The sequence below is a fragment of the Molossus molossus genome, unplaced genomic scaffold (assembly GCF_014108415.1).
Source record: "Molossus molossus isolate mMolMol1 unplaced genomic scaffold, mMolMol1.p scaffold_m16_p_14, whole genome shotgun sequence".
In the NCBI taxonomy this organism is placed as follows: domain Eukaryota; kingdom Metazoa; phylum Chordata; class Mammalia; order Chiroptera; family Molossidae; genus Molossus; species Molossus molossus.
The window spans coordinates 85,117,652-85,139,282 of record NW_023425349.1 but is presented as its reverse complement, the minus strand read 5'-3'; the positions used below and the strand labels follow the sequence as shown (position 1 = coordinate 85,139,282).

Sequence of the window (21,631 nt, the reverse complement as noted above, 5' to 3'; positions counted from 1 at the left end):
TTTTTTTTCATTTTTTAAATAAAGATATAATTGAATTATAACATTAGTTTCAGGTATACAACATAATGATTGAATATTTGTATTTACTATGAAATGATCACAATAAGTCTAGCTAACATCTGTCACCATAGTTACAAAATTTTTCTTCTTGTGATGAAAATTTTAAGATCCACTCACTGAACAGCTTTCAAGTATGCAATACAAAATTATTAACTATAGTCACCATGCTATATATCTCCATCATTTATTTATTTTATAACTGGCATAAACTGAAGAACTTTTTGATAAAAAAGAAACCTTATTTTATTATAACAAAATTACAAACCACCTTTTGCTTCGCAATAGAAATGCATCTGATTGTTTTAAATGCAAACAGTTTTAGGGATCATGCAGTGAAGTGGTCTGGTTCTTCTTCACAGCTTGTCTGGGGAGGGAAAGTCTGGGGGAGGAGATGGTAGTGGTCAGGAAACGGTGGTGCCTTGGTTGTAATGGTAACAGTGGGAGAGCTGTAGGCATCTAGTGACCAGTAGCCAAGGATGTTGGATATACTGCAATGCAGTGGGACAGCAGCTCACAAAGAAAAATGGTCTTTCCCACAAGAAACACTGACTTAACTGGAATACTCCAGAATGGGCATCTCTTGTTGAGCATTCCTCCTCCCTTCTTTTGGTTTAGCACTTTACTTTCATCTAGGAAAGTATACCTCCTCTATTCCCCAAGTCTTGGTGAGTCTGTTAATCAAGGCACTCTGTGCCATCAGTCTAAGGTGGGATGATGATTCTAGTTAGGCAAACCTGACTCTGCTGGGAATCTGAATCTTGAGTAGACTGACAGAAGGGTGGAACTAAGTCATTCAGAGACTCTTCGTCTAAATCCCTGGAGCTACCCTGTTATGTGCTTAACAAGGTATGGATTTTCAACTCTCTCTTTAATTCTATGAGCTATCCAAGGGCCTTCCAATAAATTCGTCTTATACCCCTTTAATTCCCCTTAAATTAATCACTGCTGATTTCTCTCATTTTCAATCAAAGAACAAAAGCAACTGCTAGAGTCTGAAACTGATACAGAACCTGATACAAACTGATACCAGATAATGGGCTACAGTAAACAGACCTTAGAAGAAAGGAAGGGAATTTGGAGCTGGTTACTGGCCCAAGTCAAGGAAAATGGAAGTAGAACTCCTGTTCATACTAGGGAATTGGAAATCAGAAGTCCATGAAACAAGATGGTAATACAGATTGATGAGATATTACCTGAAATCAGGGTCCCTGACTCATTAAACTCCTCTAGAAGGAATGAGCAGGTGAAAGCCACTGGACTATAAAAAGAACAATGCCATAAATCTGGTGATTTATAGAGAACTCCACCTGCCAAACTGAGGGGCCAAAGGTCCACTCAATAATATTAGACTATCATAAACATAATCAAAAGATGACTTCAATTCCAACTGCAATTTTAGATGTGGGGCCTAACTGGAGCAAATCAATACCACCCTTGGCACCCAGAATGCAGTGATAAAGCTGGTAAGTGCATTTATCCTTTGTGATAAACTGAAGATATGAGAAAGTAGTTTACTTTCACCTGCCTCGGTGATGTCAACTCGGACACAGCACATTACAATGGTCTACCACAATGCAGCTATCAGGCTAACAGAACCTGGAGAGTAGGAAGACACAGGTGCCTTGCTTACATTTCAGAGGGTTGGATACAAATCCCACGAACATACAGGGCCTGCCACTTCAGGAAGTTTCTTGTGATCCAACAGTCTTTGCCAAGTCAGGATATGCCCTTTAAAATAACGTTACCCAAGCCCTGGCCAGTTTGGCTCGGCGTTAGAACGCCGGCCTGCATTCCGGAGAGACCTGGGTTCAGTTCTCGCTAAGGGCATGTACCCCGGTTGCAGTTTGTCTCCGGCCCTGATTGGGTCGTGCAGGTGGCAGCCACTCTATGTGTCCCTTTCAGGTCAATGTTTCTCTCTCTCTCTCTCTTCCTCTCTCTCCCTCCTGTTCTATCTGAATAAAAAATGGAAAAATGTCCTCAGGTGAGGATTAAAAAAAAATTTTTTTAAATAAGGATACCCAAGAAACGAGTACCAGTGGTGTGTCCAGTGTGGAGACCTATGTAGCTGAGTAAATGCAGAAAAAGAACTTCAGTTTTATGATGTACTTTTTTGTACCTCTTCAATTTAATGTCATGTATACTACTTACTCAAAATAATAAACACATAAAAATAAAGTAAATGATAAATGTGCACTTTACACCTCCTAAGAGGCAAAGTGCTTGGGTGATATTTCGGGGATTCTGAAGGCAACATATAGATCTTTTTTTTTTTTTAATCCTCACCTGAGGATATTTTTTTTTCTCTATTTATCCTCAGACAGAGTGGGAAGGAGAGAGTGCAAAAAAGGGAGAGAGAGGGAAGCATCAACATGAGAGGGACACATCGACTGGATGCCCCCTGCACAACCCCAACCAGGGCCAGGGATGAACTGCAACCGAGGTACGTGCCCTTGGCTGGAATTGAACCCGGGACTCATTGGCCCACGGGCTGATGCTCTACCTCTGAGACAAACCAGCCAGGGCGGTTTTAGATCTTTTATCTGCTTCTATCCATTTGCCTCGCAATAAGAAAATATGGGTAGGGCTCAGAGTAAGAGTTACTGCACAGCTTGTCCATGCTGGAGCACTCTTCTATTTTGACCCAGCTATTTTGACCCAGCAGATCCAACACTGTTGAAAGCATGTGTGAAAGGCCTGGATTCTGGGAAGAGCCAGTGCCAAGCCTCACTCTCTGGACTGATCTCCCAAGCCACAAAGCCGGGTGTGCCCAGCAGCAATCTATCATCATGTACAAATTAGGCCTGTTGGTCAAAATGCACGAGTGAGGTTTTTGGATGCTATCTGTATGTCTTGCTTGCTATGTCATATAATCTTTTCAAATTCCCTTCTCTTTCATTTTTCTCCTACTGCATAGAGAGTATATTATTAGTAGACAAATTTTCCTAAAGTCTGTAATTCACAGAATAAAACAGATATGGGAAGAGGAACTAACATTGTCCCGAACTCTTGGACTTGAAGCTAGGTGTATTAACTAAGCATTACTTCGGATTCTCTCTCTTTCTTAAGGAAAAGAGAGCTAAATTATGTCAGTTGGAAATATTTTTAAAATTCTGTGTGTGGAAAGCAGTAGATTTGAATGTTCTGAGTAATTAACAAGTGAAAGGCAGTAGATATCAGTAGTTTTTGCCCACTTAGTACCCTTTTCCTGTTCTTTTAACATATATGCATCCATTCTTGATTTCAAGAACTGCCCTTCTTCCTTTCCACACATAGTTTTAGCGAGACTATGGTGTGCCTCCTTAGACATGGGGGAGTTACATACACATTTCTAACAGGTAAAACAGCTAAGAAATGCACTACACAAATAAAATGAAGTTTATGCCTCCTTGACACCACTTATAAGCTGTAGACTTTCACCCAATAAGGAGAGTAGTTTATAACATTCTCACTTAAAACAGGCTATGTGGTACAAGTGCTATTTTGTTTATGACTTTTTTTAAACCTGTTTAATGATCATTTTTAAATATACAAAAAGGTAGAGAAAACAGCCAAATGAACCCCTGTGTATCCACTAACCAGTTCAAATAATTATTAAAATTTTCCATATTTAAAGCAAATCAAAGACATATAACTTTACCCAAAATACTTAGATTTGTATCTCTTCTTATAAGGATTTTTAAAAAGAAGAAACTTAACTTCAGTACAGTTCTTTCTCACCCAATAAAGCCAATAATATTATCTAACAGCCCATCTATGTTCAAATTTCTTAAAAATTTCCCTTTATATATGGGTTGTTTATATTTAGATCCAAATAAGATCCACACATTCAATGCATATGGTCAATATTCACATTTCTCTTTTAATCTCTAACAGTTATCCCTCTTTATCTTTTTAACCTTTCATATCATTTATTCCCTGGAAAAACCAACACATTTGACCTATAAAATGTCGCATATTTAGGCATTTGACTGACTAAATTCCTTTGGTGTTAACATGTTTTGCCATATCCTACACTGCGTACAAACTGATAGCTAGATCAGTAGGTTCCATTAGATTCAGGGTGAATTCTTTTGCTGGAATACTTAATTTGAGGTGTTGTATACTTTGAATAAAATCTGAAGGCACATAATGTTTGGTTGTTTCATGTATCATTAACATTGAAACTGACCAGTGGTTACAGGTATTGTCAACCTAATCCTCTCATGTATCATAATGTTAAAACTGCCAAGTGGTTTCAAGTACTGGTAACCTAGCCCTGGCCGGTTTGGCTCTGCGGTTAGGGGGTCGGCCTGCAGACCAAAGGGCCATGGGTTCTATTTCAAGTCAAGGGCACATACCTGGGTTGTAGATTCGATCTCTGGCCCCAGTCAGGGAACAGTCAGGAGGCAATCAATCAATGTGTCACTCTCATATCTCACATTGATGTTTCTCTCTCCCTCCCTCCCTCCCACTCTAATAATTAATGAAAAAATATCCTCAAATGAGGATTAACCAAAAAAAGAGTACTGTCAACCTAATTCACCCATCATAAAGTTCACCATTAACCTTTTCCCTAATGGTTTTAGGATCTATTGGTGATCATTTTAGATCCATAAGGGGTTGAAAAAGTAGTGATTTTCTATCTTTATCCATTCTTCTACTTTTGTGTTTCTTGATATATAAAAGTTTTACATTTTTAGGTAGTCAGACTAACAATCTTTCCCTTTGGAACTCCAATGAATGTCTCTCCAACCCCAAGAAACTGTCCCATGAATGTGTTCAGCGCAGGACTCTTCCCAGGTTCTAGGTCTCTCCCAGCTTCTCAAGAAATAGCAAATGCCTTGTGGATGAAAAACTGCTGTAGAATGTCTGCTCAGTAAGTACTTAAGTACTCTTACCTTAGCTCCAGGATCTTAACTCTTTGAGTCCCAAGTACCTTTGCAATTTTCCAATATCTTCGAAAGATGTTTTACCTGGCTCTTCTAGACACTTTAAAATAGCTGGAAGTAAAAGTCTATAGTAAGTTCTCTTGATTAACCAAAATATGTAAACAAAAAAATTGTACAGGATATATTTAATATAAACATAGTTAAAATTGCATCCAATATCAATTCTACTTAAGGTAATAGAGACCAACCTTCCTACTGCAAGTTATTATATAAGGCTATAGGAAATAGAAAAACATAATACAAAACCCACCAAAGAATCAGAAAAATAATGTGGAATCATCAAAGAAAGATCTTAGTACATAGAATGCACAAGCCTAGGCAGGCATTTCTGATAATAAAGTAGTTAAAAGGCAAAGCAGCTCTTTTGAGACCCTTGCTAAAGAGTAAAAATAGGGTGCCAGGCCTGTGAAAGTGAGTTTTTGGTAAACCACACCACACTTAGGATTGGGGCCCATAAGGTTACACCCTGAAAATACTGGTGACTCAGAAGTAATCCAGCCCTGATAGACACTACAGCATAAGTGTGAAACTGAAAATGAATTAAGGTGGTCCCAGCTGCTAGTGCTGCCAGGTACCTGGAAGATGCAAAGAATAACCCTCTCTGGAGGAAGATATCATCCTAGTTTTCTAATTATTTCCAAAAATAATTCTTCAACTACAATAAAAAATTACATAATTAAAGAGAATAAAGCACAAAAGAAAAGAACACATGAACAAGAGCCTCCCCAATGGACAAGAACCCCCCAAAAAAGCCATACTCCAGATGGTTTTAAAAAAAAAGAGACAAAATTATAAAGCGATTAAGAGTAAAGATAAAAACCAAATTTTCATCAAGAAACTGAAAACTATTTTTAAAAAAAGACTGTGAAAGAAGAAGACTACAGTAGAAATTCTAGAACTCAGAAACAAAATAACTGAAATTAAGAATTCAATAGATGCGTTTCACAGCTGATTAAACCCAACAGAAAATAGAATTAGTGAATTTGGAAGATACATCAGAAGAAATGATCCAACAATTACAAAAATACAGACGAATAAATAGATATACAGAAATACAGTGCAAAGTCCAGAAAAATATCTCAAATGCCATGGAAGAAAAAAAATAGGCCAACCTAGAATACTGCACCCAGTTAAAATACTAAGAATAAAGGTAAAATAAAGCCTTTCTGACAGTTAAAGCATACAGAATTTGTCACCAGTAAACCTGCTTAAAAGCAGCTGTAAGGGGTGTTCCAGCCAACATGGCGGAATAATCTACCAAAAATGCAGTACTTATCTCCTCCAACCACCACATCAAAATTAAAACTAAACTACAAAACAACCATCATTCAGAACTGCCTAAAATCTGGCTGAATGGAAGTACTATAAGTAAGGAATTAAAGAAGAAGCCACATCAAGACTGGTAGGAGGAGCAGAGGTGTGGAACTGGCTGGTCTCACACCCATGTATAGTGGTTTTCAATTGGGAGGAGTATCTTGGATATGGAGGTCCCCTGTGAGGAGCAAGGGGTCCCAGCAGCATACCAGACCCTTAAGCTCAGGGTTCCAGTGCTGGGAAGAGAAGTCCCTATATCTTCAGGCTATAAAACCCAGCAGGAATTGTGGCAGAATGATACAGAGGCTGCTGGAGTCCCAAGCAGTTTCTCTAAAGGGCCCACATATGGACTTACTTGGATTACCTCACTCTGAGCTCCAGCACTGGGACAGCAGCTTGAAAGGAGCCAGGGAAATGCAGGGAGGACCTAATTTGTCTGGCATCAGGGTAAGGGCTGGAGGAGCAGTTTTCTCCCAGATAAAAGTACTGACAGAGACCACTGTTCCTTTGCTGAGCCCTACCAGCCACAGAGCCAAAAGGCAGGCACCATATCTGAGCTGCATCAACCTGGCTCACACAGTTCACCCCGTGCTGGTGTCCTTGAGACCCCGCACCACCCATCTTGTGGGCTCATCCAAGCCTTTTCCAGTGGCTTTTCCAGTGGCTTTTCCATACAACTAACCTCTATTGGCCCTTCCTTCAGATATTCCTAAAATCTCTCAAACCAGCAGCAGCTGGCCTCAGCATGCCCCATACCTCTTGCTAAGTGGCCCCAGGCCCGGCACCAGTGGTAGCCTGCCTCGGTTCACAGCTTGGCCTCTCCTGGGAACTTCCAAGCCCAACACAAGTAGCAGCCATCTGCAGATCACTCTGTAGCTCATGCTGGGTGGCACAAGGCAGGGCAGAGGCAGTGGCTGACTTTGGACCTCCCGGGAGGCCCCAGAGCCAGTGCACACAGTGTACAGCTTCAAACCAAGCCAGATTATAACCCTACCACTTCCACGAACGACACACTCAAGGGGTGAACTCAGTTAGCACCAAAGCCCCACTGAAGCAAGCCCTGCTACATATTGCTCCATATGGTCAGCTCTTCTGCTATAGTTGCAGCTGGTCCTCACAGCCAACTGGCCTGGAGGTCAGTCCCTCCCAGTGATGCCAACAGCAATCAAGGCTCAAGTACAACAGGACAGTGCACAAAGTCCACACAGGGGCACAACTGCAGTGCCCAGCTCAGGTGACTGGAGAGGCTGAGCCACTGGGCCCTATAGGACACCTACTACATAAGACCACTCTACCAAGTCCAGGAGACACAGCAGCTCTACCTAATACATAGAAACAAACAGAGGGAAGCAGCCAAAATGCAGAAACAAAGAAACATGTCACAAATAAAAGAACAGGAGAAATCTCCAGAAAAAGAACTAAATGAAATGAAAGCAAGCAAAATACCAAATAGAGTTCAAAACAATGATTATAAGGATGCTTAAGGAACTTAGTGAGAACTTCAAGAAACTTAGTGAGAATATCACCAACATAAAAAAGAACCAGTCAGAAGTGAAGCATACACTAACTGAAATGAAGAATAATTTACAGGAAATCAACAATAGAGGAAAGGATGCAGAGAATCAAATCAGCAATTTGGAATATGAGGAAGCAGAAAACGCCCAATCAGAACAGCAAACAGAAAAAACAATTAAAAAATATGATGATAGCCCTGGCTGGTTTGGCTCAGCGGTTAGAGCATGGGACTGCGGTCCAGAGAGACCCGAGTTCGATTCCTGTTAAGGGTGCGTACCTCAGTTGCAGTTTGTCCCTAGCCCTGGTTGGTCGTGTGGGTGGCAGCCACTCGATGTGTCCCTTTCATGTCAATGTTTCTCTCTCTTCCTCTCTCACCCTCCCACTCTATCTGAACAAAAAATGGAAAAAAAATGTCCTCAAGTGAGGATAAAAAAAAAAATGAAGATAATGTAAGAAGCTTCTGGGACAACTTCAAGATACCAACATTTGCATCACAGGGTTGCCAGAAGAAGAAAGGGAGCAAGAAATTGAAAAACTATTTGAAAAAATAATGACCTGGTGAAAGAAATAGACATACAAGTCCAGGAAGCCCAGAGAGTCCCAAATAAGATGAATCCAAAGTCATGTCATAATCAAAATGCCAAAGGTTAAAGACAAAGGGAGAATCATAAAAGCAGCAAGAAAACAGTTAGTTACCTACAATGGTATGCCCATAAGACTGTCACCTGATTTCTCAACAGAAACTTTGCAAGCCACAAGGGAGTAGCAAGAAATATTCACAGTGATGAAAACCAAGGACCTACAACCAAGATTACTCTACCCAGCAAAACTATCATTTAGAATGTCAGATAAAGAGCTTCCCAGACAAGAAAAAGCTAAAGGAGTTCATCACCACCAAATTGGTATTTCATGAAATGTTAAATGGACTCCTTTAAGAAGAAGAAAAACGACTAAAAATATAAACAATAAAATGTCAATAAATATATATCTATCAATAATTAAATCCAAAAATAAAAATAAACTAACAAGCAGAACAAAAACAAACTCATAGTGCCCTGGCCAGTTTGGCTCAGCAGTTAGAGCATCGGTCCATGGACAGAAAGTCCCAAGTTTGGTCCTGCTAAGGGTATGTACCTTGGTTGCAGTTTGCCGCTGGCCCCAGTTGGGGTCATGTGGATGGCAGCCAGTTGATGTGTCTCTCTCACATAGATGTTTCTCTATCTCTCTCTTCCTCCCTCTTTCCCTTCCACTCTATAAACATGCAAAAATGTCCTCAGGTGAGGATAAAAAAAAAAACAAAACAGACTCATAGTTACACAGAACATTTGTACAACTGCCAGATGTGAGGGAGGGTTAGGGGCCTGGATGAAAAAGGGGAAGGGATGTAGAAATACAAATAAGTAGTTATAGTGTAAGCATGGGGGTGTAAAGTACAGCAAAGGAATATAGTCAGTAATATTCTAATAACTGTGTATGGTGTCAGATGGCTATGAGATTTTTGGGGATGATCACCTAATAAGTTTTATAATGTCTAATTACTGAGGTGTACACCTGAAACTAATATAATTAGTTGACAGTATATCAACTGTAATTGAGAAAGAAAAAATGATTTTAAAAAAAGAGGCTCTTAGGCAAATGAAAAATTATCCTAGAAGAAGTCTACAGGTGTAAGAAGAAATAAAAACAACAAAAATGGTAGATACATGGGAAAATTTAAATTAACATTATGATAGAAAATTAAATTATTATTGAGATTTTAAATAATACAGAAATTTAAATATATAAAAACTATAGTCTATGTCAAGAGAATGAGAGTTAAGGGTTCTAAGGTTGCTGCATTTTCCAGGAAAAGGAGGATTAAAAGGTTAACATCAGACTTTACTAATAAAAGAATGCATATTACAATTTCTAATTGAATAAAAGAGTATTAAAAGGCAGTATACAATTTCCAAGATATCAGAGGAAAAAAATTTATAATAAAATAAAAATACTGAATCAGTCGCCAAAAGAGCAAGATTGGAGAGGAAAAAGAAATAAAGAATATACAAGATAAACATAATGCACACAGTAGGATAGTAAGATGCTAGATTTAAACTCAAACATATTAGCAACTATAAAATATGCAAATAGATTAAATTCTCCATGTAAAAAACAGACATTATCAGTTTTGAATTTCAAAATAACTACATGCTGTTACAAAAGACAAATCTAGACCATAAGGATACAGAGAGGCTAAAAGAAGAATAGTGAAAATATAAAATACCATGTAAACATAACCAAAGGAATCAAATAAACAGTATCAATTCAAACAACTTTGGGGTAAAAGCATTACTAGAGGTAAAGAGAGTACTTCATAATGATAAAATGTTCAATTCACCAAGATGATGTAACAAGTCTAAATATGTATGCACCTAATATGAAAATGTAAAATAAAATATAAAACTCAAAATATAACACAGAAATTGACATAACTAAAAGGAAAAAAATAAACTCCGATCACAGCAGCAAATTTTAACACAGCAAATCATAGAAAATAGAAAAATTGACAAATTGCAAAATTTCTCGCAAAGAACACTGCAAGCTAATTAATGTTTATGTACACTAGCAGAATGTTCATAGCAGCATTACTCACAAGAGACCCAATTGAAAACAGCCCACATGCCAATCAAGAGAATGAATAAATAAAATTAGGAAGTACTGCTAGGGGCATAGAGCTGAATTGACAATCATAATGTTGAAAAAAAGAAACCAACCTATAAGATATAATTCATTTACATAAAGTTCAAAAACACAGGTAAAACTAAACTGCAGTGATTACCCTAAAAAAAAGTCAGGAAACCTGTTATTATTAGAGGAGGGGAAGAAGTGCTATTGAATGGTTGGCATGAATGGCTCTCAAGATGCTGGCATATACTATTTCTTGACCTTGACAGCAATAACATCTGTACTAATATTTTAATAATTTATTAAAGTGTAAATCATGGTTAGTGCTTTTCTAGATGTTACTTTCCACAATCACAAAAAATATATAATTTAACCATATAGACATCACCCCAAAGTAAGGAAAAGAAGACAAAATGCTAATCAAGACAAAGTACCTGATGGATACAATCAAAGGTTTTTAACTATTGAAATAGTCTGTAAGTATTTTCTATTTTTTAGCTGAGTTCTCTGAAAATAGTAAAGTCATCAGAACTGGCCAGATATAGAGTCCAAAGCTTGCTTCCTCTTCTTCTTTCCTGTCCTCAAATAATGGCTCTATTTTCCCAGTCTTGGCTCTGAGGGGAAAAAAGTGACAGACTTCTTCACTCCTGCCCTATGCCTCCACCATTCCTTAGCCATGTGGCTACTGCTTTGCCCATAGAGGGCTATTGTCACAAAGAGGAAAAAACACCCAATTCTCCACTCAGGAGGATAACTAGAGAATGAGATGGTCTGAGCTCAAGCAGACAAAAATAAGGCAGTGGCCATGCAGGCAAAAAAAAAAAAAAAAAATTCATGCCTTGTAAAATGAGATGATTCTTCAGATTCATGGTGATTTCAACATTTTTCACAAATGCAGTATTTTTTCATTAATCAGCACACTTATTAGACAATTGAGGGCTGACTACACATCTTTTGAATGATACCAAAATCTTTGATATTGCCCTGAATGTAAATGTTGACTCCCTTATGATTCTTAGTGCACATGCCTTCACGTGGATGTCTGTCTATGCCTATATTCATTTCATACGAACAACTGGAGAAATACTGTTTAGCAAATTTTATTTAAGAACATAAAAGAAAGGTAGATGACACATTTCCTTAAAACGCAGATTTCAACAAGTATTTTGCGCACTCACACTGTATGTATACTAATTAACAAAAGCAAATGACACAGAAAGTTAGAAGGAAATCCCCATTTTCCATTTCTTCAGTATTTCTTGTTTAGCACACTTACTCAGCCCTAAGGAACCAAAACCATGATTTCACCTTTTCCAAATACACAGACTAAAAACAACAGAAGTTGTTAGTCCCAGTATATATTTCTTCAGGGGAAAATAAATGACCTTCAGAAATTCCTAAGTAGAGAGGACTAAAGGAAAGTCCTATGAGCAGAGAGACCTAGATATCCACATGGAAATGACTGTCCCATCAAAGATTCCCATTTGCTTGTTCATGCCTTGTAAAAATGAGATGATTCTTCAGATTCATCACCAAGAGGGAGAAAAGGATTGGCTGACAGGCTAAGGCAAAGTATCCTAATTCATTTAAAAAAATTTTTTTCCCCTTAATCTAGAAATCAAGAAGTATAAAAGCCTGGCAAAGGATGTCCCTGTTTCCTGCTGATCAGAAGAAAGCAGGAAGAAGGAGGGGGGAGAGATAATGTCCCAAGGGAAACTGGCCATGGGGGCCAGCAAACATCAGAAATAATGAAAAGGGACTGATTCAAATGGTGTCAATTTAGGATCACTGTATTTGCCCTTCTTCCCTGCTTTATATATTGTTCAAAAGTTTTGTTGCTTGTTAAGTACTATTTTATGAACTCAAATCATCATAGTACAGAGATACACCATAATCCAACCTTTGTCCATGAGGGTGAATAGTCTCAAATGCCAACAAAACATGGCTCAGATTCAAAGTACAGCAGGTAAGAAAGAGGAATACTTCAGGACTAAAAGGTTTTCCATTTTGGTTATTTCTGTTCTTTAGGGAAAGTATGCATTCAAAAACTTCATGGAAATGTTCATCACAAGAAATACAGAGTTCTCCAAGCGCAATTCATTACAGTGTAAGACGGAAGGAAAAACATTAGAACACTTGAGCAGTGTCAGAAGAAAGACAACCAAGAGGGAGGAAAGGATTGGCTGACAGGCTAAGGCAAAGTATCCTAATTCATTTTAAAAAAAAAATTTTCCCTTAATCTAGAAATCAAGCAGTATAAAAGCTTGGTAAGAGATAGCCCCTACCAGTGATTCTCAAATCATCTTTCAGAAAGCAAGATGGTTCTTCAAGTTCCATGTTGACCCCTGAGCATTTAAGCAGCCTCAACTTCAAAGAGTAGACACCACAGGCTCAGGCACGGCTGTGAAGGTGTCCATTCTACCACACACTGGGACAGGTGATCAGTAATGGCATGAGTCAGAAATTCTAGCCCTCTTGTTTAGCCTTATGTGACATTATTTCCCTCTCCTAATATACTAAGTATCATGATAGGAAAAAACCCATTCTATAATCTAACCTGCAATTCTCTGGTCCTCTTTAGCATTGCTGTTGAAAGACAATCATATCTTAAATGGCTATCCTGTCTAGAGACACTTGAGAATGCAACCTTTTTTTAGATTTTCTGAAAAGTCTACAAAGAATCCGTACTCAGCTGATATGATGAGGAATCTTGTACCTTTAAAGTCCTGTTGAAGACTACAATTGGCACAGAAGTAAAGAAAAAAAATTTTTTAAATCACTTACTCTTGACTTCCTACAGCCTTGAGTAGAACAAAACACAGGTATGAAGGGGGACTCTCGAAAAGATTCCAAAATGGTGGCAGAGTGAATGGAAGCTACACAGACTGGCTCATAGGACCAAACTGTAATTATAACTAAAACGCAGACAAATCGATGGGAAAAAGCAACAGAAAAGCAGCTTGTGAGGATCATATAACCAGAGACACTGATGCCATCCGGGCAGGATTGCGGAGAAACGAGAGGGGGCTGGGAGCCCCCAGACAGCAGCAGCCTTAGCTGGGAGCAGCGCCCTCAGGTTAAACTCCCAAGCAGCTCAACAGGTCAGAGCCGAGACGGACGCTACAATAGCCACAGCCATTCACCTCAGACTCCGGCAGAGGGAGGCCGGACTGAACTGGACCTATATGGGGACACTCTGGATTTGGAGAGGGCTCAGAGCTTTTGCTGGGTTGCAGCCAACAGGGCGGTGGTCAGCTTGTCCTTCAAGGGCTCTGGGGAAAGGCAGCAGCTCCACCCTTGGAGAATTAACCCTACCCACGTGGGCCATTGAAATGCAAATGGAGGCTCATTAACAACTAGTATCTGCCCCACCTTCGGGAAATCCACCTGAGAGAGTTTTTCATTCAATTCACAACCCAAAACTCTTCAAGTAACCACTACTGATAGCCTCAAGGCAAAAAGCTAGAGAATAACTGTACCATGCCTGGGCTAGCAACTCTAACCAGCAAAACAAGACTTGACAGTGGTGTTTAACATGGGTCTTCCCTCACTCATCCAAACCCAGGAGAGGGAGCCACAAACAGCGGAACAACAACACCCACAGGGAAAATTTGGCAGGCTCCAAAGCCCACTGTGGTAGCCAAAATGGTGAAATACAGAAACAAAATCAAAATGAAAGAACAAGAGATCTCTACTGAAGATGAGATAAATATGGAGCAGTTGGCAAGTTAACGGAGCTAGAATTCAGAGCCATGATCTCAAGGAAGCTCAACAGCATGAGTAAGGACACAGAGATGTTGAAATTAAACCAAATGGAAATTAAAAACCACCAAGAAGAAATCAAGAATGACATAACAGAAATAAAGAACACATTGGAAGATCTAAACAGCTGAGTAGAGGAAGCTGAGAACCGGATCAGAATTAGAAGACAGGTTAGAAAAAAATCAACCAATTAGAAAACTAAAAGAAAAAAAAAATTAAAAAACAGGAAGACAGCTTAAGAGAACTATGGGACAACTGGAAACGTAATAATATTCGCATCATAGGACTCCGCAAAGAAGAAAAAAATGAGCAAGGGTTAGAGAATATATTTGAAGAAATAGTGAAAGAAAACTTCCCTAATTTGGAGAAGGAAGGAGGCATTCAAGTTCAAGAAGCACAGAGAGCCCCAAATAAGAACTCAAACAGGCCCACAACAATACACATAGTAACTAAAATGCCAAAAACTAAAGACAAAGAGAGAATCCTAAAAGCAGCAAGAGATAAGCAACAGGTTACCTACAAAGGAACCCCCATAAGGTTATCAGCTGACTTCTCAACACAAACACTACAGGCCAGAAGGGAAAGGCCTGAAGTAATCAAGGTCATGAAACATAAGGAACTGAATCCAAGACTACTCTACTCAGCAAGGCTGTCATTCAAAATAGAAGGTCAAGTAAAGAGATTCCCAGACAAAAAAAAGGCTAAGGGAATACATTAGCACCAAACCAGCACTGCAAGAAATGTTAAAAGGACTGCTATAATTAATTTAAAAAATAGGAAGAAAAATATAAACACACTAAACAAAAATAGCAATAAATAAGTACATGTCAATAATCACCATAAATGTAAATGGACTGAATGCTCTGATAAAAAGACACAGAGTAGCTGATTGGATAAGAAACAATAACTCATATATATGTTGTTTCCAAGAGACCCACCTTACAACAAAAGACTCACACAAGTTGAAAGTGAAGAGATGGAAAAATATCTTCCAAGAAAACAAAAAGGTAAAAAAAGCTGGAGTAGCAATATTCATATCTGATAAAATAGATTTCAAAATGAAGGCCATAACTAGAGACAAGGCCACTACATAATATTGAAAGGATCTATCCAACAGGAAGATATAACCTAGATAAACATGTATGCACCCAATACAGGAGCACCAAAATATATTAAAAATCTTCTGGAGAACTTCAAAGGAGAACTCGACAGCAATACAATCATAGCAGGGGACTTCAACACCCCATTGACACCACTGGATAGATCCTCTAGACAAAATATTAGCAAGGAAACAGAGACTCTAAATGAAGCACTAGACCAAATGGACTTCATAGATATCTACAGAGAATTACACCCCAAAAGTACAGAATTCACATTCTTCTCAAGTGCACATGGGACATTCTCAAAGACAGACCACATGATAGGACAAAAACTATATCTCTACAAGTTCAAGAAGATTGAAATCATATCAAGCATCTTCTCAGATCGCAATGACATGAAACTAGAAATCAATTCCAACAAGAACATGCAAAGACGTTTGAGCACATGGAGGCTCGATAGCATGTTATTAAACAATGAATGGGTTACCATGGAGATCAAGGAAAAAATTAAAAACTTCCTGGAAACCAATGAAAATGAACACACAACAACATAAAATCTATGGGATGCAGCAAAAGCAGTTCTGAGAGGGAAGTTCATAACACTACTGGCCTACCTCAAGAAACAAGAAACATTTCTAATAGACTATCTAACCTCACAACTTAAAGAACTAGAAAGCAAACAAAAAGAAAACCCTAGAGCAAGTAGAAGGAAAGAAATAGTAAAGATTAGAGCAGAAATAAATGACACAGAGACCAAAATAACAATTCAAAGGATCAATGAAACAAAGAGCTGGTTTCTCGAAAAGATAAACAAGATTAATGGACCCTTAGCTAGACTCACCAAGAAACAGAGAGAACCCAAATACACAAAATCAGAAATGAAAGAAAAGAACAACTGACACCACAGAAATACAAAAGATGGTTAACAGCTACTATGAACAGTTATACAGCAACAAATTCGACAATCTAAGCGAAATGGACAAATTTCTAGAAACACACTGTCTCCCAAAACTGGACTAGGAAGAGATAGAAAACTTGAACAGACCAAAAACAACTAAGGAAATTGAAGAGGTAATCAAAACTCTCCCAGCATACAAAAGCCCAGGCCTGGATGGTTTCACGGGGGAGTTTTACTGAACATTCAAAGAAAAACTAACACCCATTCTCCTCAAACTATTTCAAAAAGTTCAAGACGAAGGAAGACTTCCAAACTCGTTTTATGAGGCCAGCATAATTCTAATTTCAAAAACAGAAAAAGACACTACAAAGAAAAAAAACTACAGGCCAATATCCCTGATGAACATAGAGGCCAAAATCCTGAACAAAATACTAGCAAATCAGATCCAGCAATACATAAAAAAAATTATTCAACATGACCAAGTGGGATTCATACCAGGGATGCAAGGCTGGTACAATATTCGCAAATCAATATGTGATACACCACATAAAGAAAACGAAGAATAAAAAACAACATGATCATATCAATAGATGCTGAAAAAGCATTCGACAAAATCCAGCATCCACTTCTGATAAAAATGCTCAGTAATGTGGGAATAGAGGGATCATATCTCGACATAATAAAGGCCATATATGAAAGACCTACAGCCAACATCATACTCAATGGGCAGAAACTAAAAACATTTCCCCTAAGAACAGGAACAAGACAAGGATGCCCACTTTCACCACTCTTATTTAACATAGTACTGGAAGTCTTAGCCATAGCAATCAGACATGAAGAAAAAATAAAAGGAATCCAAATTGGAAAGGGGGAGGTAAAACTGTCATTATTCGCAGATGACATGTTATTATATCTAGAAAACCCTAAAGACTCCATCAAAAGTCTACTAGACTTAATAAATGAATTTGGAAAAGTAGCAGGATACAAAATTAACGTCAAGAAATCGGTGGCATTCTTATACACTAATGATGAACTCACAGAAAGAGGAAACTGAAAAGACAATCCCAAATAGCATCGCGGCAAAAAAATAAAGGTACTTAGGAATAAATTTAACTAAAGAAGTAAAGGACCTTTTTGCAGATAACTACAAGATATTGAAAAAAGAAACAGAGGAAGATATAAAAAAGTAGAAGCACATACCTTCCTCACAGATTGGAAGAATTAACATCATTAAAATGTCCATATTACCCAAAGCAATCTATAGACTCAATGCAATCCCCATCAAAACACCAACAACATATTTCACAGAACTAGAACAAATACTTCAAAAGTTCATATGGAACCAAAAAAGACCCTGAATAGCCACAGCAATCTTAAAAAAGAATGACAAAGTAGGTGGGATCACAATACCAGATAGCAGGTTATACTACAAAGCCACTGTAATCAAAACAGCCTGCTACTGGCACAAGAACGGGCATATAGACCAGTGGAACAGAACAGAGAACCCAGAAATGGACCCAAGGAATTATGCTCAATTAATATTTGACAAAAGTGGCAAGAGCATACAGTGGAGTAAAGACAGCCTCTTTAATAAATGGTGTTGGGAAACCTGGACAGCTACATGCAAAAGAATGAAACTAGACCATCAACTTACACCATACACAAAAATAAACTCAAAATGGATAAAAGACTTAAATGTGACCCGTGAATCCATAAAAATTCTAGAAGAAAATGTAGGCAACAAAATCTCAGACATCATACGCAGTAGAATTTTCACTGATACATCACCTAAGGCAACAGAAACAAAGGAAAAAATGAACACATGTGGCTACATCAAACTAAAAATCTTCTGCACAGCAAAAGAAACAACCATCAAAATCGAAAGGCAACCCACTGTATAGGAGAACATCATTGCCAATGATACATCAGATAAGTGGTTAATTTACAAAATATATAGAGTACGTATACAATTCAACAAAAGCAAGACAAAGAACCCAATTAAAAAATGGGCAGAATAGACACCTCTCCAAACAGGACATACAAATGGCTAAAAGACATATGAAGAAATGCTCAACATCACTAATTATCAGAGAGATGCAAATTAAAACAACAATGAGGTATCACCTCACACCTGTCAGAATGGCCACCATCAACAAATCATCAAACAAGTGTTGGCGAGGGTGTGGAGAAAAGGGAAGTCTAGTACACTGTTGGTGGGAATGCAGACTGGTGCAGCCACTATGGAAAACAATATGGTGCTACCTCAAAAAATTAAAAACTAAACTTCCATTTGACCCAGTGATCCCACTTCTAGGAATATACCCTAAGAAGCCTGAAACACCAAACAGAAAGAATATATGTACCTCCATGTTCATAGCAGCACTATTTACAATAGCTATGATCTGGAAACAGCCCAAGTGTCAATAGTAGACGAATGGATAAAAAAGCTGTGGTACATATACACAATGGAGTACTATGCAGCTGTAAGAAAGAAAGGTCTCTTATCCATTGAGACACCATGAAGGGACCTGGAAAGTATTATTCTAAGTGAAACAAGCCAAGCAGAAAAAGACAAATACCACATGATCTCATTTATTTATGGAATATAATGAATATAACAGTCTGAGGAATAGGGTAGACCCAGAAACATGGAAGTAGGGTACAGACTGACAACCCTCAGAAGAGGGGCTTGTCGGGGGGGAGGGAAGAGATAAACCACAGAACTTATATGCATGTATGCATAACCCATGGACATGGACAACAAAGGTGGGGATGGGGCAGGGGCATGGGGAGGAGGATGTCAATGGGGTATAAAAGGAGAAACATCTGTAACAAAAATAAATTAAAAATAAAATAAAAATTAAAAATAATAGAAAAAATAAAATCACTTACTCTTAATCATCGTTTTCTTTTGTAGCAAACAGGAGGTAATCTATAAAGCCATGTATGCAAATAAGCATACCCAGGCATATCTCACATTTTGAATAGTATGAGATATTCTAAAGTAGTTAGTATAAATTTATCATGAGCACTGAAGTAATTACCAAGGTCCTACCATCTGTGCCTAGGTAAATATCTAGGATGAGAAAAGTGACAACAATGGCAACAGTGATTCAAGCTTGAAAGAAAGCTTTTTAAAAAATCATTTAGTAAAATAAAACATGTGTAAAAGTTCAGACCTATGGAAATCATGTATCTCATATGGGATTAATATCCAGAATATATAAAGATCCTCTAAAACTCCACAACAGAAACAAATCATGCATTTAAAAAAAAATAAGCAGAGGACTTGAACAAACATCTCCCCAAAGATACAAAACACACAAGAAAGTTGCTCCACATCACTAATCATTTGGGACATGCAAATCCAAACCACAATGAGATATTACTTTATACCCATTAGGAGGGCTAGTATCAAACGGATATTTGTACACGCATGTTCATAGCAGCATTATTCACTATTGCCGAAACAACAAAACAACCCAAATGTCCATCGTCATATGAATGAGTAAACAAGATGCATATATACATACAATGGCATATGATTGAGCCTTAAAAAGGAAGGAAACTCTCAAGCATACATGTATAAACCTTGAAAACAGTATTCTAAGAGAAAAAAGCCAGACACAAAAGAATAAATATAAATATAATATGATTGCACTTACAGAAAATACCTAGAGTAGTCAAACTCAGGAAGGCAAAAAAGAGAATGGTGGTTATCCCAGGATAGGGGTAGGGGAGAGGGGCAGTTAGTGTTCAATGGGTACAGAGTTTTAGCTGGAGAAGATGAAAAAGTTCTGGAGATGGATGCGTGGTGATAACTGCACAACAACATGAATGTAATCAATGCCACTAAATTGTACACTTAGAAATGGCTAAAATGGTAAGTTTTATGATATGTATATTTTACTACAATTAAAAAATAAAAGTACAGACCTGCAGTGGCTCCAGTCAGAGTAGAGGCAGGGCCTGGAGCACACCTGTGTCCCTGCCAAGCCCCACACCGAGGCCCCCTCCTCAGAACAGTCCTGCACACACTGCTGCTTGCCCACCCCATAGCCCTAACTCCTCTGCTGCTCCTTTGTTAACAGAAAAAGTTCTGTCCAGGAATCTCATGGCCATAAGTCTTGGGGCAGACTGGGATTTTCCCCAATGCATGGGTGAATCCTAATTAATGTAGATAAGAGAACCTCAAACGTTTTGTTCTCAGGATCCCATAAATGCATGTGCCAAGGCTATCAAGGCCCTCATAAAGCCCAAGGAGGTCAAACACATGATCCCAAAGGGTGGTAGCTGCAAACTCAATCATCTTATCTTGCCTACATCGTTCACCCCACGCTTGGGAAACATGCTTGTGCCCGCATCACCAAGGGTCTCAGGTTCTGCTGGTCAAACAAAGTCCAAGGCCAAGGCTCAAATCAAGACTCAGGCTGCTGCAGCTCCAGTTCTAGATCCCAAAGGTGCCTAAGCCCCCATGAAGGCTCCAGAGTAGAGGCCTCTGTCTGCCAATGTCAGGAGGAAAAAACTAATGTGACCCCTGGGCTGCTCTCTGCACTGGGCTGGTGTCCTCCTGTGCTATTTGTACAAATAAACTTGAGGCAGGATGTGTTAAAAAAAATAAAATACACATACACACATATTCCATTCGCTGCCAGATCTATGACATCATCATATATAATGCAGCTTCTTGACAGCTCCACTGTACACTAGTGAGACAAGGAGAGTAGGAAACACAAATATCTTCAGGATTATTATGAAAATAGTATTGCTCTTGTGGCCCTCCTGAAAGGGTCTTAGGAAGACCCAAGGGTCCCTGAGCCACATTTTGAGAATGGCTGTTGCAGACCAGCCATGATATTTCCATTTGCCCTCTTACCAACTACAGTAAAGGGAAATATTAGCAACTCTGGAAAATGAGAACCGAGCTTTAGCTGGAGGGTTTCTGAGAGTCTTTCTCAATCTTAAATAAATACATGTTTTTCCATATTAGACACTGTAGTCTTCATGTGACACTCAGAACGGCAGTAGTCACCTTGGGACCCAGGAGTAAGTAGGCCTCAGAGGACTGGTCAACATGATGAAAGTAGCAAAGCAGAAAGATGGACCTGGGTCCTCTCAACTAGCATAGCTGGGACAATGAAGTAGTCAGCCTTGGAATTTTCTTTGGGCGTAAGCCACCTTTCATTGGGTTTTCTGTTATTTGTAGTCAAATATGTTCTAACTGGCACACCTCAGAACCTAGTTTGCTGAACACATTCTGAAAACCACTGCTATGCACAATACCTGGCATACAGTAGGAACTCAGTAAGTATTTGTTGAAGAAATACGTAAGTACACAGACAAAGCCTTAGTGGATTAGGTAGACAAAACATAAAATTCTGACCAACTTT

The 21,631-nt window shown here is 38.6% G+C and overlaps 1 protein-coding gene across 5 annotated transcripts in view; it reads right to left on the bottom strand.

The window, feature by feature from the left end:
• FANCC (FA complementation group C) overlaps positions 1-21,631 on the bottom strand; it is a 236,858-nt gene that overhangs the window by 208,034 nt on the left and 7,193 nt on the right. For 4 of the 5 annotated variants that reach the window (XM_036260703.1, XM_036260704.1, XM_036260699.1 and 1 more), the window contains exon 2: positions 4,938-5,039. The gene's annotated coding sequence lies outside the window, so the exon portion shown is untranslated. Of the gene's footprint in view, positions 1-328; positions 440-4,937; positions 5,040-21,631 lie in introns of all 5 variants that reach the window. The other variant, XM_036260701.1, reaches the window with a different exon arrangement.